Genomic DNA, 24,518 nt, shown 5'->3' with positions numbered 1-24,518 from the left:
ACTCTATTCCATTTTTGCTGTTCCTTAAGCCAAGTATGAGTATGTGGACTTCCCAGCACTCTTGCCCTTGTAACAGGTGTTCAGACCAAAAAATTCCCTAGCTCATGGGCGAATTTCATCTAACTGATCTTCCTTGCATCCTCACCTTCCAAAGGGGGGAAAATATAACAGATTAATCTGCAAAAGCATCTATACATCTATGTAGTTGGCCAAGAAAAGTAGGATTCTACATTCAAACAGATAGCCTCTCTCATGCATGTGATCACATCAGACATTTGAACAAACGCTCAAGAAAACAGCAGCCAGGAATCTACCAATTTTATTGAGAACTAGAAATAGAGCAGGGGGAAAGGAGAGAGATGGTGGACCCCTTGCAATGCAGTTAACACAGCCAGCATGTTGAGGTAAGTCTGGTATTACATAAAGATTTGAAGAACTGTATGTTGCTAACATTAACAATTTTACTTCTGTTTTAACCTCACAATAAGCTTCCTATTTCTGTGCCATTGTCTTATAAATGCATCAGCCTCGGCCTCTCCACACCTACATTCTTAGCTCCTCAGCCTAGCCAAACTACAGCCTTCCTAAAGATATTTCTTAGATGGTCTTAAACCTGAAAGGTCATTGGCTTTTAGAAAATAGGCATGCTACAAAGAATTCTGCCCACAGGCACATAACCTAGTAGTTTTATGTTGTTACCTGTTTTTACCTTCCATTCTCCTGCTAATGCTTCCTGCACATCAAGTGTTGGTAAGCATGCAATTGCTTAAAGTGTAATTTTTATCAGAATAGGTTTCTGCACTGCTGGTAAAACTTGTCCACTGCACCACAGATAGTTGCCATCCAAAATTTAAGACCTTCCAGTCAATCCAAGCAAAACAGAAAGCAACTTTTCAACAAGCATGAGAGGTGCTATTTTTATGAGTGAATTGGATTCATAACATTACCAAACTGTGCAAGGCATTTGAATTTGTCTGACTGCATCTGTTTTATTTTAGTACTTGATCTATCTTCCCCACGTTTTAAAAATGTTACAGAATTGCAGTTAAAGGGAATTCTCATTTATTTTCTGTCTGTAATTATTTATGCCAAATAAAAACAGCAGAGACAAAGTACAGCAGATGAAATCTTTTTCCCACATTTTTGCATAAACATTCAAGCTTAGGGAAGGGATAAACAGCTGGAGAAATGCAACATCCTCCTAATAAAATGCAATGCTCCAGATAATGCTCTTAAAGCTTCCCTTAAGCTTCCTTCACAGCTACCAGTAGGAACCAGAGTTAAAGCGTTTCTCTTCTGAGTTCTTCTCTGGGCATATTTCACCACACGTGATGCTCAAGTGAATGAGAGCCATCCATTTTCCCTGGCACGTAACACAGAAGGAAAATGAGCAGAGAACACTGCAGACCAACCAGAGCTAACACAACTCTTATCTATATTTAAACCCATCTTTACCTAAAGAAAATTAAATCCTTTCACAGGCTTTACAAGGAACTTCACAACTGAACCTCGAGTTCTCTTAACAATATACATGTATCTAGCACTATGGACAAGGGCAAGGCGCGCTAAATCATACAGCTACATTTAAGTCCTTCAGCAGAACACACACAGAGGAACAAAAAGGTGGTTACTCAAGTTGTTCAGTGTTTCTCCTTGGCAAAACAGTATTTCAGACTGTGATGAAGTTACATATGCTGTTAAAGGGACAACCTTAGAAAGCACATTATCAAGCACAGAGATTATTTTGACTGCTGACAAATAGCTGTTACTGTTCTATTTCTAAAAACTATTGCTATCTGCCTACATAGTTACTGCTACAATATCCCTTATATGTAAAACTAAGTTCAGTTCTTCGGAAATTACATTCCTCCATTCCAAAGAAGCACTTCATATAATATCACCTCTTCATATATGTATAAATGAAGCACCTATACACAGACACACATACCTTTATCAGCATTAGTTCTACTAGAACTTTTTTCTTTTAAATGACACATTCACCTGACAACACTTAAAAGTACACAAAAACTCTTTATCTAACTAACTCTTAACTAGCTCTACAATATACTGTAATACCACCATGTCACTTATACAAGGTTTCAACTACGAAGGCAAAAGCATAAATGCAGGCATCCACCACACACTTATGTACTGGTGAACTCTTATCATGTTTTGGGGTTTTTTCCATTATGTGACTATCCCATTTGAGGATTCCACTTACTAAGTATTCATCCTGAGCTCTGCTGGGCTGCTGTTGTTGGTAGATGAAGAAATAATCTGGACACAAATACCCTGCAATTCCACACACAGGCAATGATACAAGCCAGTGTCTAGAACAGCCCTCACAGAAGAAAGTAAGACACTGGTTAAAGCACACGAAAAGAGGAGCATCAACTGATTAGAAGAGGTGTTTTTCCATGGTGTATCAAAAAAGACTTGGGAATCACAGATCCAAAAAGGCTGCAAGACAACAGCTGCTCTCCGCAGTAGTTAGACAATTAATTTACAGCTCCAAGTAACATGCTGGGCATATCACTTTAGGATTAGTTAAGTACAGGTTCCCTGACTTGTACCATTACAATTGTAGTTTGCTTAGCCTCATTTCTTCATACAGCATACATGGTACCCTCCCAGCACTTCCATCCAGAGCAGACTACTAATCTGGACTTCTGCACTATTTCTGCAAAAGCCATGAGTAATGAGGATCCAGTTCATGAAAGGAGATCAGAGATTGTACAGCAAGGAGATCACTTCGAACACCAGTAAGATGGGGGGCTTTGTGTACCACCTACAGGTAAAAATATCAAGAGAATCAAGTTGATGCTATTGACAGGGACAGAATTAGATCAAACAAAAACTGAGCTAATGGAGGCTTACAGGCCTTGAAAGCACTGTAAGATTTAATACTCACAATGCATCATCTCTGACAAAAGAACTGGAGATGGTGTAAGAGCTACAAAATCATGAGACAAGATGTTTTACCACGAGAGACTTAAAACATTCTACCAATGTAATTTGTCAGGTGATTGCAGTCACTTGAGTGAGGTTATCCAAATACCTTTGTAAAGAAACCGCATCACATACTAAATGGTTCTTTACTGCCAAAGATATCAATAAACTCAACAGCTGAAAACTCTGGCTACACCAAAGCAAATTAGAAATAAGACTTCCTTAGGGAGAGAAAATCAACCATTGGAAATAGTAAAGGTAACGTCTAAGAATAGCTGCAAACACTTCACATGCTGATGTCTGCACATTAGACTTTATTTAATACAGAAGATACACTCAGTCAAGCATCTCTGAAAGACAGACCTTTATCAGATGTATGTTACTGGTCTCAGATAACTAGCTGAAAATAACTAATCCATAAATCAGATTAGATTGTCTAAAGATCCCTTATATTCTTAAAGTCTGCTGCTTCAGTTTTGTCTGAATCAAAAAAAATAAATTAACCTTTAAGTACAGATTTTTTTCAACTACCCACAGCTCAGAACAAAATAAGAGGGGAATACTTCCCTTCTAAAGCGTCAATAAGTTCTTTCACATCTATAAGCTCCTGTAAGATGAACTGTTCAGGTACTGGTCCTTCTGACAGTGACACCAGATGAGACAGGCAGACACATATTTGTCTTTAGTTTAAAAATAAGCAGTCATCAACAACAAAACGCTTTTGTGAGCAAGACGTCTTAGCATGTGAATTTCCATTGCAAGAATTTTCTTAGCGCTGATCCAACAGAACGCCATTCCTCAACTGTGCATTTAAGAACTTGTTTGAACTAGGACTGCATCCCTCAGAGGTTCAAGCAAAAACTGTTAGATTCTTGATTTTTTTTTTTAAGTTTCTCTGTGCTCATTTTACCAAATGCTTCAATATTTGAACACTGACACACAAGCATATTCTTAAGATTAGCCAAACTGGGCAAGGATTAACTTCATAAGATTATTTAAGACAGTTGTACTGCAGATTCATTTTTATCTTTTCATCTGCCCCATAATGCATTGAAGCTTTGGTGCGTATACTCTTGGTTTTCGATCCATGACAAGGTTAAGTTTAGATCACACACTCAGGACACTCTGAGGCAGGGGAAAGCTGAGGAGGAAAAGAAAAAGAAGAGGGAACCTTAAGGCAACTGGCAAGAGTAAGAACCTAGGCTTCTATGACATCTGCCTTAGAGCCCTGACACAGTTCAGTTTGCTCCTGCTAAGAGGGAATCTTAATTGCCCACCCACTACACGTAACACCTAACAATAGAGAAAAACTTCCAATTTGTTTTGATGGACATACACTGCGAGCCAAGAAAAATGACCAGCACAAAATCAGTCTGTTCTGCTCTGTCAGCACTTGAGATGAACACCCAGCCACAAAAAGCATCCTGAAACCTGAACAGACTGTGTGCACTTGCCCTGTACCCCACGTACAGGCCCTGTGTACTTAAAGACCTTATTTATACTGGAGTATTTTACCAATAACATCCTCCCAACGTACAGTGACTTTCACTACTATTTCTAAGTATTCCAATAACCACGCTGCATTGTAATGGGAAATTCTTACAGCACCTTATGTATGGGCAACTTGGGATGGGCAGGCTGATGCATTCCCCAAGAAATTTCTTTCTGCTGAAGGTGTATTTGTTACTAAGTATTTTCTGTGGATTTGGGCACATGAGGGAGATAAGAGGAAGGAAGAGCTAAAACAGTTTATTGAAAATATTGGGGAAAAGGCAAAGCAATTTGATTTTTCCTGCCTCACACTTTGATTTTGAAATGAAAACTCCATTACAAAATTTAAAAAAATTACCTTAAATTTAAAGAATGGTAAAAATTAAGCAGCCTGAGGATGAAATGTTTCATATTGGGTCGATGCAGGGTTTTTTTATTTTATTTCAAATTTTGGCATTTAGTCAAGTTAAATACATTTTAAAAAAACCCAAACCCAAGCTATTATTCACAGATCCCAAGAGTGCCCTTTGATACCAGAACTTCCCTCAGAGAACTGTGCGAGTCTTACATTAAGTTCTACAATTTCCCTTGCTCTAACATACGAGAAAGACAAAATACATAGCTGGATAATGCACATACATGTACCGATGTATTCTTCTTAAAAACAGCTGCATTCCCTGTTTTGTACCCATTACAGTGGTCTTATTCTGTATTTTGGATCATAACATTTTGGGGGCCAGACCCAAGTTTTTGTTCCATGGTTATATTGCACCTAAGACATTAGTTAATGTCCCTGTTCACAGCTCCCAGACACTAGGGCAGTACAAACAGCAAGCAAATTATTTCTTTTCAGCTAACTGGCAGAGGCATCTAAAAGCACTTATGCCCATAACAGTCATGCCAGTATGGCTGAGAAACACTAAGGGTGAAAATTATACACCTGCATTTAATTTCAGTTACACACAGCACAAAAAAGGTTTTCGGAGGGAGAAAAAAAAACAGTTTGTTGCTCATTGAAAAGAGTCCATTTCATTTATGCAAGGGCTGCAAGCAGTATGCATGTACAAATAGAAAGGACATGACATCATTGAGTGACTACACCACAGGAAAGACTGCTCTTGTTAAACGTTTTTCTTCATGCAGTGATACAGGCTTGTGAATACAGTCACATTTGCATACTTAAGACTTACATAATCAAAGTATGCAAAGAAAGAAAAAATCTGATATTATTTTAATTTGCATCTTAGCTTATCAACTGAGAGCAAGTCATCAAGTTTAAACATTGGAAGGTTTATTCTCTAAAGCATTCTGAGATATATTAAGTACAAGTAATTGCCTCTACTTATAATCAGAATACGCAAATCTTAACATAAATTGATATAACTGCCTGCCTCCCTCCTTAAAAGAGCCGCTTTTTTTTTCTTCTTTTTTTCCAAATTAAGCTCGAGGTACAAGAAGTAAAATTAACTCCTATCATACAGCTACCTACAGAAAGTAATTGGAATTAATATACCTACTATAAAAAGTAAATAAGATGACATTATTTTTCACCACAGTCAATCCACAGTTTAAACTGGGCACAGAAACAACTACTTGCTGGATGTATATTTCCATTTATAAAGATCTTTTCTTACATTTACAAGGGTCAAGTGCAAGCACTGCAGGAGATTCCTACGTGAACTTTATCTGCAATTTGATCCTTGCATGGCATGCTGTCTAAGCATTACACTGTACTATGATTTAATACTGAACATACACTTCAGCAGTTACAAATGATGGACTATTTAAAGGCATATGACTGTGACCCAGAGAGGTACAAAAGCATTCAAACAGCATTTTATTTTGTTTTTTTTGAGGGGTGACGTTGCGTTGGGGTAGGGCCTGTAAAAAACATAATTTGAAAAAGAAATGGCTTATTGCTAAAGGATTAAAGAAATGGCCATTGACATTTTAAGAATGAATAAATTGTATACATTCAATAAACAGTCATGCTATTTTAAGCCTGAGACTATGAAAGCATACAGGTATCTCTCTTTCCCCCCCACCCCGAGTCTTCAGAGCACCAGAAGAAAAAAAAAACCCCAAACCTTAATGTTCCATTAACACGTTAACACTCACCAACCTTCTAGAGCATACTATTTAATAATACTAGTTGAGAAAGCAGTGTAAAGGCTCAGTAAAAGCCAGTGAAAACCATCTGGTATCATGTGTTTCATTTCAGGCTGGGGGTTGGTTTTGCCCCTCCTCTTCTTTTCTTTTCAAATAAACATAAGCAGTTATGCAATCCTCTGTAAAATCTGAAATAATTCCCCCACCCCTTAACCTGCTCACGTAGACCCTGCGAAGCAAGAATAGGGAAATGGCTTGTCAGCAGCATCTACTGCAAGATTCAAAGATGTCAACGTTGAAGACGCACACTTTCCACCTTGTAGCACACGCCCAGGTGGAAGAATTTCACCCGAGTACAAGAGCTTGTACGCAGGATTGAATAAATACTTGCAGCCGCTGCTGATGGGGGGGGCTGGGTGTATTTGTTTTCAAGCAAATTCTGGGGTCGCAGATTAATGCGTGGGATTTTGGTCTCGTCCCGGTTTCCAAGCCTGGACCACTGAGTGTACTTGGCTCGATACCTGCGGGTGTTACACTGCAGCCCCCGAACAGCCTCCCACACCTGACGCTGGTTTTCAGGGAGGACGCCATCTCGGAGACGAAGCCCCTTCGGCTGACGCTTGGGCATTTAAAATGAGGAAAAAAAAAAAAAAAAAAAAAAAAGGCGAATCGTCTTTACCCATCGATCTCCATAAAAGGGGACCGCTGGCTCTGCAGGAGAGCGCGAAGCAGCAGCCGCAGCGGCTGAGCCTTTGTTGTCGCCTCTCGATAAACATCACGACATTTTGGAACGGGGGGGGGAGGCGCAAGGTGGATCTCTTCCCCCCCCCCCCCCCCCCGCCTCCAGCTCCTCAGGCAGAGCCGGGCTTCCCAGCCGCTCCCAGGCAGCATCGCCCGTCCACCCACCCGCCGGTGCAGCACCGGCAGGACCCGGGGATAGGGGGTTTGGGGGGGGGGGGGGGGCAGCCCACTCCCCTCACACACAGGTTACGGCCGCGCTTCCCCTCCCCGGTGGCGGCGGGCGATGCGGCTGCTGCCGGGGCCCATCCCGAAGGGACGGGCAAAGGAGAGCGGCTCTCCCCGGCCCTCCCTTCCCCGGGGGCTCTGGCAGAAGAGAAAAAAAAAGGGGGGGGGGGGGACACGACAGCGAGGGGTTAATCCTGCGGAGGAAAGCCGCCGCCGCCGAGCCCGCAGCCCCTCGCCTCACGTTAACGGCAGGGCGGGGAGGCGCCAGCCCCCTCACCTTGCGCTTTCCTTCGCTGAATAGAAATCCATTAGCCAGCGCGCTAAAAAGGAGGGACCCTACACACACACACACACACACACACACACACACACACACACACACACATACACACCCACGCACACCCTAAAAAGAGGGGCTCGCCCCGCGAGAGGCGCCCACTCACCGCCGAGCTCCGGAGGGGCGGCCGGTCAGCCGCCAAAACCCAACCTGTCCCTCGCCCGCCTCTCCCGCCGCTCTCGCAGCCCCTGTCAAGCCGGCGAGGCGGCGGCGGCTCTCACGGCAGGCACCGCCCTCGCTGCCCGGGCATTGGCCAGCGGCCGGCGCCGCCCCCACGCCATAGGCCGGGCGGGCTGTCCGGCAAGCGGCCGCTCCCGCCCCTCCCTCAGCGGAGCCTGAGGTAATGAGTTAGCGCAGGAACGGGGCGGGGGGGGGGGGGGGGGGGTGCTGCTGCCGCCGTTGCTGCCTTAAATGGCCGGTTACGGCCGGCGGTGCTTCTGCCCGCTCCTGCCCGGCAGCAGGTGGGCAGGGGCAGGGGTAGGTGGAGGGGAGCCTCCGGGGGGGCGACGCGGGGAGAGCCGGCCGCCACCCACCCACCCCACCTCGCCCCGGCTAGCGCGGGCGTCGAGGCCCGGTCCAGCAGCGGCTTCCGCCATCTCGAGCATCCTATTCCCCCTTCCTGAGGGAGAAGGGGAGACCGAGGGGCAGCGCAGGCCTCTGCGTCCCGCCGGGCTCTGGCAGGTTTGGGTCTGGATTGGTGCTGGGCGGTGCTGTAAGCTGTGTTTGTTTCCTCGACGTGAAGTAAATAAAAAATTCACTTAAAAAGACTGGGCTGCGCGCTGCGGTAGGTGCTCCCGATAAACCTGGCGTTCCCTCAGCTTGCCTAGGAGCAGGCCTGGGGTTGGCGCAGCAGAGAGGTGCAGCGACGGTTCAGGAGTCGGCAGACAGGGAATGAACTTTGTGCATCCTCATTCGTGAATTTGTAACCTGGCTCCGAGGGCCTGGCGGAGCTTGGTGAGCTACACCTTGATTGCTGCTGTGCTGGAATCGGGTTAAAACAATCTGCCCGCAGAGGTGAGGGAGAAAAGCAAAAAGATCCAGTTAATGTGCAGTAGAGTCTCAGTTTTTCAAATGCAGGATAGATACATAGCTAACTTTGAAAAACTGTTGCATACCTGTACTTGCCTTGAGATGCACAATAACAGTTTATCAACTATTATAAAACTGGTCTATAAACTCCTGTTTCAGTATCTTAAGGCAATTATTGAAATGACCCAGAATGTCATAAATGCTGTAAAGCCCCTTCATTTTAGGATTGAGTTTGGCTGTGCTACCAATGAAGGTTTTGTGGTAGAGTATGGCAAATGCACTTGTGAGCTCTCATGAAAGCACAATACAAAATTATGTTGTATTTTTTTTCCAAGTTTTCTCCTTCACTGTGTGGACACAGGAAACCTACCCTTCATGAAGCTTGACTGGCTTGAGGTTCAAGAAGAGTCCCTACCATACAGCTGAGAAACAGATGAAGACAGGTACAGCTTTAAATCAGAGCCTAGTTTTGAAGGCAAAAATGAATGCAGTATAGATTAGCATGAAATGAGGTACTGTCTCAAACCTGATCTTCTCTTACAGTGGGAGGGACTTTGCTCCTGCAGTCCCTGCCTTGAGGTCCATCTACTTGAGAGGTGTGGGAGGAGAGATTGCCAGTGAAGACTGAGGCAAAAAAATTGTTGAGTACCTCAGCCTTCTCTCAGTCTCTCGGTTGTTACCAGTTTGCCAGTCATGTTCATCAGGGGAGTGCACTTTCTTTGACCTTCCTTTCCTGGCTGACATATCTATAGAAGCCCTTCTTATTGTTCTTTGCATCCCTTGCCATGTTCAGCTCCAGCTGTACCTTGGCCTTCCTGACCCCATCCCTACACAACCAGGCAGCATCCCTATAATCTTCCCACCTGTCCCTCCTTCCACTGCCTGTGCGTTTCCTCCTTGCTCTTAGTTTGACCAGCTGGTCTTGACTCATCCATGCTTGTCTCTTGCCTTCCTCTCCTGATTTCTTACACGTGGGGATCAAGAGCTCTTGCGCCCTATGGAAAGCATTCCTAAAGATCTGCCAGCTCTGTTCTGCTCCCTTGTCCCTGAGGTCAGTTTCCGAGGGGGTCCTATTGATTAACTCCTTGAACAGCTGCAGTTTTGCTTTCCTAAAATTCAGGGTCTTGATTTTACTCATTGCCTGTCCCGTATCCCTCAGGACTGTGAACTCTACCAGTGCATGATCGCTGCAGCCCAGGCTGCCTCCAGTCTTGACATCTTTGATTGGCTCACTTGCATTGGTGACCAACAGGTCCAGTAACTCATCCCCTCTGGTAGGGCTGTCTATTGCCTGGTTTAAGAAGTTATCCTCAATGCACTGCAGGAGTCTCCTGGATTGCCTACAGGTCGCCGTGCCATTTCTCCAGCAGATGTCAGCGTGGCTGAAGTCCCCCAGCAGGAGGAGAGCCTGTGATTGCAATGCCTCCAGTAGCTCAAGTAAGAAGGCTTTGTCAATAGAGTCCCCTTGATCAGGTGGCCAGTAGTAGACACCAACCACAAGGTTCCCTTTGTTGCCTTGGTCTCTAATTCTTATCCATGAGGTTTCAACCTGCTCATGGCTGTTGTTCCAAGACAACTTTCCTCACTCTTCATTTCTTGATGTGGAGGGCAGCCCCTCCACCCCTCCTTCCTCACCAGTCCCTTCTGAACAGCCTGTAGCCATCAACAGCTGCGCTCCAGTCATGGCGCTCATCCCACCAAGTTTCAGTAACAGCAACTAGGTCAGAGCTTTCTAGCAGCACAGTGGTTTCCACCTCCTCCTGTCGGTTGCCCGTGCTGCATGCATTGGTGTAGAGGTATTTCAACTGGGCTGTCAGCTGTGTCATCTTTTTAGAGGAACACAGCTTAATTAGTTTGAGGTATTTCACCGGTGTTTCCCTGATGATTCCTATTACCTCAGCGGCCCCTGGCTCACCTCCTTAAGACTACAAGTGTGCTCCAGTGTACCCAGCATGTCTCGCAGCAACAGGCTGATGGCCCTCACTAGCACCCCATCCCTCAAACATTGGTGTGTTGTCCCATGGCTTATCATGGGCAAGCCTGATGTTGTCCCCTTCCTCCCTTCAAGCCTCATTTAAAGCTCTGTCAATCAGCCCTGTTGTCGTGGTTTAAAACCAGCCAGCAACTAAGCACCATGCAGCTGCTCGCTCGCTCCTCCCCCCTCCCAGTGGGATGGGGGAGAGAATAAAAAAAAAAAAGAAGTAAAACTTGTGGCTTGAGATAAGAACAGTTTAATAACTAAAGTAAAATAAAATATAATAATAACAGCAATAATAAAATATAATAGTAATGAAAAGGAATATAACAAAAAAAAAAAAGAGAAATAAAACCCAAGAAAGGACAAGTGATGCACAATGCAATTGCTCGCCACCCACTGACTGATGCTCAAGCAGCGATCGGCCCCTCCTGGCCAGCTCCCCGCAGTTTATATACTAAGCATGACGCTCTATGGTATGGAATATCCCTTTGGCTAGTTTGGGTCAGCTGTCCTGGCCATGCTCCCTCCCAGCCTCTTGTTCACCTGCTTGCTGACAGGGCATGGAAAACAACAATCCTTAACTTTGGATAAGTGCTACTTAGCAACAACTAAAACATCAGTGTGTTATCAAGTTATTCTCACATTAAATCCAAAACACACTGTACCAGCTACTAAGAAGAAAATTAACTCTATCCCAGCCGAAACCAAGACACCCGCTAGCTCATGAGCAAAGACCCTCTTCCCCCTTTGAGAAAGATGAATCCCATCTGACACCAGCAGCCCTGATGTAGACCATCCCATTATTGAGAAACCCAAAATTCTGGCAGTGACGCCAGTCACAAAGTGATGAATTAATAGACTGGGTCCACCTGTTTTTTCCAATATTGCTGCCTGCAACTGGAAGGATGGAGGAAAAAATTACCTGTGCTCCAGATTCCCTTACCAACCGTCCCAAGGCCCTGAAGTCTCTTTTGCTTGCCCTTGGACTACGTGTTGCAGCTTCATCACCACCCACGTGGAAAAGCAGTAATGGGTAATAGTTTGAGGGCTGTATCAGGCTAGGAAGTTTCCTTACCATGTCCTTCCTTAACCTGGACCCCAGGGAGGCAGCAGACCTCCCTAAGAGGAGGGTCTGTCTGGCATATTGGACCCTCTGTTCCCCTCAGAAGTGAGTCACCTACAACTATAACCCATCTTTTCTTGCTTGTGGTGGTGGTCATTATACAGGGGGGTAGGCCTTTCTGATCTTGGCAACACCTTTGGTGTAGGTGGACCACCAGCCACATCACCAGATTGCTGACCTTCCAAATCCAGAACATCATACGTATCGTATAGAGGCACCTGGGAAGGCAAGGTAGGCAAGGAGGGCGTTTGCCTGCTGCCCTGAGCATAGACTTGGCTCCATTCACTCCTTTCCTTTAAGTTAACTGCCTTCTGCCTGGTGAGAGGACGATACAGGATCCCCTTGGTCGTGGTGGTTTTTTTTGGTGGATGTTCCTGTTTCTGTCTCAAGGAGAGCAGAGCATCGTTCAAACTTGTTAGAGTTTATCACATCCTGTGGTCTGATAGAGGCAAGACTGCTGCAGCTCCATGCCTCCACCTCCAATCAGTAGTGAGACTAAACATGTATTCCCAGTAGGTACATACATACAAACACATTTCTGCAACACATACATACATAGACATACACGCACAGCTACACAGATCAGTACAGACAGAAACGCTCAGCACTCACACAAACACAAACAGCACCAATGGCCTCATCTTGTTGCCCTTTGGCTGATCAGGATGGAGGTCCGTTGTCAGTAGGAAATATATACAGATATATATAATGTGGATTCCTCTGGTAGCTGAGCTTAGATACTCAGTCTATCCCTAGATCCCCAATCTCCCCTGCTGCTGTACCCTGGACACGTGAGTCCCCAAGACCTGCAATCCCACTCCAGTTGCTGGGACAGACCTCACTCATGGGCACACGTACTATGGATCTGCTGGTACCTGGATCCCTGATCTCCCCTGCCACTGTACCCTAGATGTACGAGTCCCCAGAGCCTGTAACCCCACTCCAGTCGCTGGTACAGACGTCCTCGCTCACAAACACGTGCACTATGGCTCTCTCAGTAGCTAGGCTTAGACACACAGTCCATCCAGTAACTGGCCGTAGATCCCAGGTCTCCCCAGTTGCTGACGTGTGGGCATGCTAGTCCCCAGATCCCACAGTCCCACTCCAGCTGCTGGTACAGATTTCCTTGCACACAACGGCACATAAACATGCACGCTGTGGATCCCTCCAGTAACTGGGCACACACTACCCAATAGCTTAGACATGCAGTCCATCCAGCCTGGATCCTTGTTCTCCCCAGTTGCCTCCCGCACAGAAACACACACATATGCAGTCTCTCAGTTGACCTTCAGATCTTACAGCCTCTCCATCAGCTGGCAAAGACCTCCTGGTCCATTTGGAAGCAGCTTCTCCAATTGCCCCACTCCCAGAGACGCCTCTTGTTCCCAAGCCTCTTAACCTCCTTTCTACCTAGTTTGGCTTGATATTTTTACTCTGGCTTGGTCCAGTTGGTTGCACCACAGACAGATATGACCCACGATCCACACTGCGGTTGTTGGCACTTGTTTTTACTCACTCCAGTCTCTCCACTGTTGATATGCAGGCCCTATAATCCATGGTCTGACTCCAGTTGCTGACACTTAGACCTCCATACGATCACATCAACACAAAACAGAGAGTCACCTCATCCAGGAAAATAGTTAGAAATAAAATCTAAGGAGGCATCAAGACAGCAGGTGATGACCAGGTGCAGGGCATGGCCAGACAAGCATTCTGACCAGCAACCTGTTTACACCAGTGACCCCTTTTGTCTTCTTAGCCCTTTATTTAACCACACTTGTTTCTCTCCAAGCCACCTTGATCCCTCCCTTTCTCTGCCTTTGGTTTGTCCCTTAAACATGCCATAAGAAGTCTTGTGCAATCTCAAGAGTCCTTGAATGTCAGGGGAGGTTCAAACTTGATATTAGGAAACATTTCATTACCAAGAGGGTGCCCAAACCCTGGAACAGGCTTCCTAGAGAGGTGGTCAATGCCCCAAGCCTGTGAGTGTGTAAGAGGCATTTGGACAATGCTCTTAATGACATGCTTTAGCTTTTGGTCATTCCCAGAGTGGTCAGGCAGTTGGACTAGACGATCGTTGTAGGTCCCTTCCAACTCTTCTCTTCAACGTCTCTTGAACCTGAGTGATGGGTGTCAGTTCTCTTTTGTGACAGTCCTGAGGGGCACTGGGACATGGGATCTGTTTCTCTGAGTTCCCCATAAAGATGGAGGTTCCTCTGCTTGCCATTGTTGCTCTGTGCTACAGTTAGTGTGGAGGTGAGCTTTTTATCAAATAACCTAACAACTCTTAATTTCTGGTCACACTTTGAAGACCCCCATCCTCAAATAGAGAGGGATTTAGAGGTTTAATTTAGCAATTTAATTTAACTAAATGTATTAATTTAGTTCCTAGTCCTGAATGCATGCTGTTGAAAATGTGCCATCATCCAGTTTTGGTAAAGACAAATGAGTCACACAAAGAAATTGAGGATACCCCAAGGCAAGCATGTTCTGCCAACATAATCTTTGCTGGCCTCCGTTCCATCCTTCACTTCACAGTCTGCCAGGTAGCTCATCCTCCAGGGGCCAGGGTGGGGAGGAGAAAAAAGGTTAGTTTCTCTGTTTCATTCTTCAACTGATGTTGTTCAAGACTCTTGTCTCTTACACCTCCCAAACTGATTTTTTATAAAAGTGTAGTATAAAAATCACAAACCCCCATTTTAGGGTTATCTGTATTAGGTTTATGTGGCATGGTTTTGGTAGTGGGGGGGCTACAGGGGTGGCTTCTGTAAGAAGAGAACAGAAGCTGCCGCCATGTCCAACAGAGCCAGTTCCAGCCAGCTCCAAGATGGACCTGCCACTGGCCAAAGCTGAGCCCGGTGGTAGCGCACTGTGATGGCCTATTTAAGAAGGAGTAAAAAATGCTGCACAACAGCAGCAGCTGGAGAAAGGAGTAAGAATATGTGAGAGAAACAACCCTGCAGACCCCCAGGTCAGTGCAGAAGGAGGGGGAGGAGATGCTCCAGGCACCGGAGTGGAGATTCCCCTGCAGCCCGTGGTGATGAAGACCACGGTGAGGCAAGCTGTCCCCCTGCAGCCCAGGGACATCCACGGTGGAGCAGATCTCCACTTGCAGCCCGGGGAGGACCCCACGCCGGAGCAGGAGGATGCAACCGAAGGAGGCTGTGACCCCGTGGGAACCCCCAGTGGAGCAGACTCCTGGCAGGACCTGCGGATCTGTGGAGAGAGGAGCCCACGCTGGAGCAGGTTTTCTGGCAGGACTTGTGACCCCGTGGGGAACCCACACTGGAGCATTCCGTGCCTGAGGGACTGCAGCCCATGGAAGGGACCCACACTGGAGCAGGGGAGGAGTATGAGGAGGAAGGAGTGGCAGAGACAAAGCGTAATGAACTGACCACAATCCCCACTCCCCGTCCCCCTGTGCTGCTCGGGGAGAGGAGGTAGAGAAGTTGGGAGTTAAGTTGAGCCCAGGAAGAAGGGAGGGGTGAAGGGAAGGTGTTTTTAGGTTTGCTCTTATTTCTCACTACCCTATTCTGTTTAATTGGTAATAAATTAAATTCATTTCCCCAAGCTGAGTCTGTTTTGCCTGTGACGGTAATTGCTGAGTGATCTCCTTGTTCTTATCTTGACCCATGAGCCTTTTGTTGTATCTCCTGTTGAGGAAGGGGAGTGATAGAGTGGCTTGATGGGCACTTGGCAGCTAGCCAAGGTCAACCCACCACATTATCACACTACTTTATTAAAGTAATGTAACTTTGGATTCATTTTAATTCTGTGTGCAAATTAACTCCTTCCATATTTTAAAGTGGGAGATTGGGCAGTTCATCATTGTCTGCATTTATTTTCACTTTTCACTCAAGAATGCTATCATCGAGTGCTATGTGTGCCTTGGACATTCATTAAAAAAAATAAAATAATGTGAATGCCAACATGCATCTATGTTGGTAATTTCTGCAGCACTCAGTACACTTACTTTACATTATACAGTTACAATGAATTCCCTAGAGCTCTCAGAAGCCTTCTCTCATCCCTGCACAAAGAATGATTTTTCTTAGTCCAGAAAATAATCCATTCAGTTTTACACTGATAAGACAGTAGTGCTCTGCCACAGAACAGGGCCTCACAGCAAATCCTGAGAGTAGTCCAGCCCTTGATTAGCTCAATCTCCTCTGGAAGTCCATTCCCTCACAAGAAAAAAAGACTCTCGATTATGACCTTGAGATCTCACTATTTTATCCTAAGATTAGCTGCATTTCCCCAAGGGGTTAGTACAGCTGTGTTTGTAGGCTCTGGCTGAAGGATACCATCTTTTCCTCTAGGCACAGGCCACCGAGTAAGTTCACATGCGACCTGACCTGATGATTTGTCGGTGTGACCTAGCATTTTAAGTTCCCTTTTGCTCTTCTAAATAAACATTGGAAAATATGATTGATCAAATGTCATCCTCTCTGACACACTCTTGTTAGACATTCCCAAGCCGCTGCAGCAGGATTGTGTTTCCTTAGAATCCAGGAATGGAGCAGAGTGCAGGCGCTGGTCATACCCTGGGTCCCGCAGGGACTTTCTGAATGCAAAATTCCTACGAGCCGCAGTTTAAGGATGAACTTTCTTGCCTCTGGGCTGATGGCAACAAAGAGCAGAAAAACTGGCCCTACAGTTACTCTTTTCAGAGCTTCACAATAAGAAAAGCACAACCAGATTTCATGCTGAATTCCAGAAAATTACTGATTTTAATTAAGACTGCATATTTCGCTAGTTCATTCTCTCCATCAGCTAACATGCCAGTTCTTTCATTTCAAGACAAAGACTTCTGGGAGGGATGCAGATCTGCTTCCTGCAGTTGACACAGCTTCTTTTCAAGTTGCTAGACTTACTGCCCATCCCTGTTATTTCTATAATGTTTACCCTCATATAAATTCTGTTCAGAGGTTTTGTTATTTTAAATATTTTTTTGCTTTTTCCTCCTTCCTTCCCTAGTTCTCTACAAGACAGAGAATTCTTTCCTGCTTAGGCAGCTCCTTTGCTAATACATTAAGCCAGTTCCACCAGAGTTGGAAAACTTTGTGGCCAACATCAGTTCCCGGACTGAGAGAGATGAGATGCAACACTGACAAAATGATAGATTACATCAACACTGGGTGTTCAGTGAATCAGTGGTTATGTCATGTCTTGAGCCAGAACTTTTTAACAGTAAATGAAATGCTTTTTCAAGTCATCAGGCCTGGGTAGGAAAATGTATCACCAAGATCGCATTATTATTATAAAAGGTCACTTTAGTTCGCTTGTAATTTTCAAACATGGTAAGTTTTAATCAGAATATTTGTGTGAATCAAAGAGTACTAATTTGGTTGAAACATCCATCGAAATGATGGAATCATTTTTTAATGCTGGGTAGTCACTCCATTTAGAAAAATATAGGGTTTTTTTCCTGTTGTTGTTGGGTTTTTTTAACCACTTCCTGGAATAGTTACAGAAACTAAAAAGCAATTAAATTTATTCCAATCTTTCATCTGGTGAAAATCAAGTATGATTTTCCAAGTTATACAAATAGTCATAAATATATTGTCCTTTGTATATGTATTGCAACATACATATTGTCAATATGTCATACTACGTTATATGTAGTCAATTTATGTACAGCTATCAGTATAGTCTCAGGCCCTTACAGGAGGGCAAAACTAGCTACCTGCCAGACCCCCACTAGCAGTACAAATACATTTTTTAGACATAAAATTGCAAGGAATATTTAATCGTATAAACAACGTGGCAGAATTTCAAATAGGTAGACAAGCATAAAGGACCATTGTCACGCACAGGAAGTTTGACTTAGAACATTCTGTATTTCGCAATGTGCTGTACTGTAACTTTGTATAGAAACTAATCCAATTATGTTTATGGAATCAGTGCAGCTCATCAATTTTACTGAAATATAAATTAATAATAAAATCATGCAAATATAGAAGCCAGAGTTCAGGAGATGTGCGCGTGTATTAATGAAATAAGTTGATCGCACTAACAGGACAGAGCACAGTCCTGCAAATGCCTTACCTGAATGGAACTCCTTATTTATTTTTATTTGCCAAAGCTCCCATCAAACCCCAACATTAATGAAAAGTTGAGCTTGAATCAGAGCACACAGAGCTTCAGAAGCTATAAAGTTAAAACCAGTCTATCTCACTCACTGTTGCACACAGACCCTTTCTAGGAGTATCTTATCACGTGCTCTTTCTTTCAAATAGAATGCATTCTAACCTATATTATATTCTCTTCCCCAACCCCCTGGCAAAAAATGAAAAGGGACAAAGTAGGACAATGCAGAACAGCTCTAGAAAAGGATAAACTTCTGCAGCAGATCCAATAATTTGGATCAAGAGTTAAGAAACCTGGATTCCAGTAGCGTATTTTCTACAGGCTTTCCACGGAGCAGCTAGCAACATGCTCAAGCTCCCTCTGCATCTGTTTTACGGACATAAATTGGGGCTAATCCATTTTACAGTCAGGATATCTGAGAGGCATAGAGATATTGTAGCACAAAGCCATTAGTTAAAAGGAAAAAAAAGTCTTCATTAGGGAAGCATTCAGTGATGTGAAGGTTATGACAAGAGGCAGTTCTTCGAAAAAAAGCTTTTTAAGGCAGGTCCTTCATTCACTGAATATCTTAGCTCTAAGTGAAGTGACTTTGTAGTTAAAGACACTGACTTTGTATTTAAAGATGGCACATTCAAAAGCCCACAGCACTTAAAGACTTCTAAATATCTGTGTTCTGCATCATTTCATACAATGGACAAAGACTAAAGTAGTTGCTGCAGCCTTATTCATTTTCTGACTTCTTTTTTCCCTCAGTTAACTGTTGAAAAACATGTTGCTGTCCCTTTTTGGTAGTTTATTCGATTTATCACATATAGTCCCAGCTCCACTCTACCTTTGTTAGCTCAGCATTTATTCAGAGCCCTAAAATAGTCTCAGGAGGAGATATAAATCACGTTTTTCTTTTTGACAGGAGGGGAAATGGCCAGGAAGCAAACCTCAGAACTGCAGAGAGGGTAAGCATCAGTGAAGTCTAATACTGAAGATTTGCAGTTAAGACAGTAAACAAAACCTGATGGCCTTTATATGGAAATGGCCATGCCAAGCTATTTCCTTAGTGCAAGACTTTGTCAGCACTGTTCTGCCTGACCTACATTCTCAAATGCTTCGTGGAGAGGTGGGGAAGTCAAAATGAAACTTTACCAAGACTGCCTAAAGAACAGAAGCAGCCCTTCAGGTACTCGCAGCAATTAGCTTGCTAGAATCTGAGAAGCTAGGTACTTTTTTGTTCAGTTTAGCTTAAATTACTTTGTGTCAGCAGATATGAAAACATATGAAGCATTTCTTAAACTCACCCAGTTGTTCATCTCAAATGTCGCTGACTGCCCCTGGCACTAAATTCCACAACAATTTTCTTTGTGTAAAAGTAAGAAGTCTTTTACTGTGACATTTTATAACAGACTATTGTTAACAAGTGTTCATTGATTAGAAAATGAAGTGATAAGAGATGTAGATTTGTGTTAAAACTAAGTGATTGTTATCCAAGCAGCTACCACATGTCATCTTTTTTCTCGCTAAAGACAATAATATAAGCCTCTCCAACAGTCTTAGTTGCGATACTTTCTTTTTCTAGTGGTGTTAAGACAAACAGGGCTTTGTCAGCGCTCATCCCATCAGGGTGAATATACGCTGGTACTGCATGTGGATTTACTGTAATTCAGCCTAGAATCAACATGTGAAGTTCTAGCCCACTAAAACTAAAAGTTTGACCATTAGCATAAAAGGAGTTAGCTTTTCATTTGCAATTCCCTTACTTTCTCATGTACTGTTACTACATAAAGCCATAGAAAAGTCAGTTTAAAAGCAACACAAAACAAGAGATCCTGGCCAGACCACTTGGATATGCACACCTTGGTACTTCTGGAGGTCTGAAAGAATGGATGACAGATAAGAGAGTGAGCGTGAGATGAGCTTTAAAATAAAAATCACCATCTCTTCCTGTATCGTCTTGCATAGAGTTTTCTTACATTAGATGCCGCATCAATTGGTCCTGCACTGAACGTCACTAATTTAGACACAACCGTCTATAATAAAAAAGTAGTATATATCCCCAGCCAGGCATCTGCACCCTTTCCTGGTCTGGTTTAGCACAGGAGAACAGGTCTAACTGTGCTATACATGGGGGAGTGCCACAGTTAAAAACAACAGTTTCAAGGCATGGAATTTTACCTAATGTAGTTAACTGGCAATTAACAAAGTTAATTATTGATTGCAATATTGAGAAACAATGACAAACAAACACTCAGTGAAAACACCTTAGCTTCCCTCCAGACACCTCTCCCCACCCCACTTCAGGTCCCCAGACTCCTTGCCTCAAGTTACGTTCAGTCCCACCAGTGGGACAGTCGGTGCAGAAGGCTGGGGTCAGTCCGTTGTCGGTCTTTTCCTTGTGCTGCTACTTGTTTCTTACTCAGCTGCTCCAGCACGGGCTCCTCCACCGGCCACAGGACCTTTGGAGTCACACCTCACTGTGGGTCTCCTCTGTCTCTTATCAGAGGCTCTTTGCTCCGGGCCTTTTTTGGGCGGCTCTTTGCTCTAGCCCCTGCTCAGACGGCTACTTGTGCTTTAGCACTGCCCTGGCATCTCACCTTGTGCACCTTTTTCGTCCAGCCCTGTTCTGTCCCCTCTCCACTCCCACGTCTCTTTCTTTCTTCAGCATCCCTCCTGCTTGGCATCTCTCTCCTGCATCTCCTAGTGGTTACCATCCTTTCTTAATTACGGTTCCGCAGAGGTGCCATAAACTGCCTTCTTGCCTGTTGCAGAGTGGCTTTGACCATCACAGGGTCAGACCTGACCTCCTCCCGCACGGGTCATCCCCGCAGCCCCGCTGCTACTGAAACCTTGGCAGTCACGGTCAGTGCAGGGAACCACGGGCAGCCAAGAATATCAGAACAATCAAATCCAGGTCATTTCAGTGATGACCAGCCTCCCAGGATACAGTAATCCATGCCTGAATTTGTCCATACACCCATTGCTTTCTTTTAGTTGTACTTGCCTTTTTTCTTTTTTTTTTTTTTTTTAATTTCCTAGACATCAAAACACATTAAAAGAAGAGGCTAGGTCTTATATTAAAGGTACAGAATAAAGAGAGAAAGAAAAGAAAGAGAGACAAAATTATTTCTTCAAGATCATACAAAACCCCAAAACATTGTATTTCCTGCTCCATGCCATAACTATAGGGATGTTCAAGGTCCTGGGTACTTGGTTTAACATCTGGACCTTTGGTTTAACATGTTCCTTAACTGAGGCCCAAGAAATGGGAACACCCATATAAGCAACACAGCTGGGAGACACAGTCAGTTTAGAGGAGGAAGATATCAAACGATAAAACCAGATGACTGCGAACTGTACCAACACCTTACAAGTAGACAGTGTAAAATATGAAAACTTGGGCACTAACTGAAGAAAAAATGAAAATTAATTGGAAACTAAACATAAGGACATGTATTATAGTAAACCAAATACATAGTGAGGTTATTGAAAAGTTAAACACATTCTAAAATTGTGTTAAACAATGTTTTCCAGTAAGACTGGAAAGAATTTATGACCATTCAGGCTTATATTAGCAAAACAAAAAGTGAATCCAAGTAGCACAGAGAGAAGGAAGGGCTACTACAATGTTCAGGTGAATGGGTAACTTGTCTTACAAGAGAATCGTACAAAAAAGATGGCTAAGTTTCAGTAGACTAACCTACTGAAACAGCTGTCTGACTGCTTCCCCCTACGCAAAGACAGAGATAGAAGAGCTCTTTAAGGTGGCACACTGGCAGATCAGGCATACATTGATTGTGAAAAAATTTAGGCAGTTGTTAGAAAAACAGTTCCCAACCAGAGAGCTGAGACCTGGGCACATCTTTTCTAATGTGGCTCCGCAAGGTTTATTTGGCCTGATAAGTGCTGTCGCTGCGCTCTTGGGCATGCCTGCCTCGTGCTTTCAGTGCTCACCGTCCTGGCACGATGCTGGGCTCAGGCTGGCTCTTCACTCTTCACTCTTGTCTTCCCCACGCTGGGAAGACACCGTGCAGACACATCTCGGGATTTCTGCTCTCGCTCAGGCGCACATACACACGCTCGCACATCTGTTCTCTGCTTTCAATTCCTCCTGCAGGGCCACCAAGCCCAGTTCTACTTTTTCCAACGAGCTAAAGAAAGAAGCACTGACAGAGGTCTGCCCTCTTTTTTCCCTTATTCCTCTCTACTAGGTGATATCACAGACTCACAGAACGGGTGAGGTTGGTAGGGAACTCTGGAGTTCATCTGGTCCAACACCCCTGCTCAACCAGGGCCACCTACAGCCAGTTGCCCAGGACCACGTCCAGATAGCTTCTGAATACCTCCAAGGATGGAGAATCCATGATGATTTTGGGCAACCAGTGCCAGTCCTTGGTCAGCTTTACAGTGAAAAAGTGTTTCCTGACGGGCAGGTGGCACCTCCTGCGTTTCAGTTTGTGCTTCTGGTCCCGTCACTGGGAACCTCCAAAAAAGAGCCTGGCTCCGTCCTCTTTGCACCCTCCCTTCAGGTATTTATCGGCTTTAACAAGATTCCCTCCTGAGCTTGCTCCTGTCCCTTAATCCTCTTTGTGGTCCTTCACTGGACTCTCTCCAGTAGCCCTATAGAGAAGGAGCACCTCCCTCAGCCTGCCAGCAGCACTCCTCCTGCTGCAGCCCAGGATGACACGAGCCTTCTTTGACACAAGCGCACATCGCTGGTTCACGTTCAGCTTGGCAGATTAAGTACTCTCCAGCAATTTATGCACAGGGAATAATTCAAGATACTGTTTTTATGCTCACATCCATTAAGTAGGCACAATGGCATAGAACGAATGCAAAGCCAAATAGCTTTGTTTAAAATTTCCCATTTAAAAAAACACAGATAGTTTCCAGGGGCTAGTTTTATGACCTATCTACCAGTGAGAACACTTGCTTTCTTGCAGAATTCCCTTTCTTTTCCCCTACATGAATGCTCCTGCCCTAGTCGCCACCCAACACCAGCACCAAAGATTACAGGACTCTGCTGACAGCAGCTTACTTCTCTACACTTTTGTGGTCCTCCATGCTATTAGGAGTTTGGTTCTGAGCCCTGAATCAAGAGAGGAGTCCATACACATATAGCCCATTGTGCTGCAGAAGAACTGCACACTGCCTCTGGAATCTTCAATTCTTCCCAGGTTTCATTGCTTTTCTACTAGTTTCAGCTCTGCATTCAGGTCAGTCAAACTTCCCTGTCCCGTAGCACCTGGGTGCCAATGAAAAGAGAGGAGGAAGAACGAAAAAGTCTCCGTATGATGGCAATTAGCACAGCAGGATTCCAAGCCATCAGAGAGAGGCCAGTTCAGCCCCTGTAGCCCACGAACATCTTCCAGCATTGAGTCTCAAGCGTTAGCAAGTCTTCTGAACGTGTAGAAACAGACATCTCATCATTGGGCAATTGTCTTCTAGCATGAACAAAACATATTACTCTAGTATCTGGAAACTTCCCCTCCTTTCCCGTTTCCCCAGACAGCAAAGTACTGATGCATGCTGTATTCCACAGGAAAAAAAAAATGTAAAACGTGTAACATGGGCAAGTGATCCTCTCTCCTTTAAACTGTGGGAAAGCCAAACTCTTTTGCTAGGTTCCCCCTGTGAAGGATTTCTATTAGTGGCTGAAACATTTCTCATGCAAGATTTCAGTCCAAATTATTTCAAAGTTACAAGCTACTGAAAACTTAGTCTCGTTATGAAAAGGACTGCGCCGTTTATGGTTGCTGCTTATTACAGCTAAGGCACTTGTAACTTCTTCGCAGTCAGAAAATAGAATGGGAGACCACATCTTCTGGGCACAGTCCCATATGAGAAAAGGTAAGAATGTGGTCAGAATGAGATTTTCTACTTAACAATACAAGATTAGCTAATTCTTCCCTTTTGCTTTTCTTAGCTGTCCACACCTGTGCAGTACATTATGGTTTTTTTTCTTCACACCACATAAATGCAGATTCTTCCATTGGATATTTACAGTGAATATAGGACAAATTGGGGGAGGGGGGGTGTGCCTCTTATTGTTTCCATCCCAATTCATTCCTGTGACACAAAGACCCAACACAGGAAGTTAAAAATATTCACCCAACAAAGACTAGCACGTAACTTCTTCCAAACCAAGAATACCAAGCGAAAAAAGAAATTAAAAAAGAAAAGTGAAGAAGTGTCTAGAGGTTAAATTGCAGTATTTGAGAAATAATATTGTATTACATTCTATTTGTAGCAGACAAAAAGAGAGGTTTCCTGACAATTCTGGTGATGTGCTAAGCGCTTGCCTGTTTTGCATGTATCTAGAACAGACCTGTTGGTCCGGTTGCCTTTCGTGCGACTTGTTCTTCCTCATGTAAGCCACTATAAGTGAGATCCTCAAAAGCTTTTGGTCATTTTGCCACAGGAGAATTTCTTATGCATGACATGTATGTCTCTAGCCA

The 24,518-nt window shown here is 44.3% G+C and overlaps 1 protein-coding gene across 1 annotated transcript in view; it reads right to left on the bottom strand.

The window, feature by feature from the left end:
* TPPP (tubulin polymerization promoting protein) overlaps positions 1 to 8,061 on the bottom strand; it is a 69,335-nt gene extending 61,274 nt beyond the window's left edge. Inside the window, exon 1 of the mRNA XM_049823741.1 lies at positions 7,959 to 8,061. The gene's annotated coding sequence lies outside the window, so the exon portion shown is untranslated. The remainder of the gene's footprint in view (positions 1 to 7,958) is intronic.
* Between the last annotated feature and the right edge of the window lie 16,457 nt (positions 8,062 to 24,518).

The sequence above is a fragment of the Accipiter gentilis genome, chromosome 20 (assembly GCF_929443795.1).
Source record: "Accipiter gentilis chromosome 20, bAccGen1.1, whole genome shotgun sequence".
Taxonomy (NCBI): domain Eukaryota; kingdom Metazoa; phylum Chordata; class Aves; order Accipitriformes; family Accipitridae; genus Astur; species Astur gentilis.
This window is presented reverse-complemented; position numbering and strand designations above follow the sequence as displayed.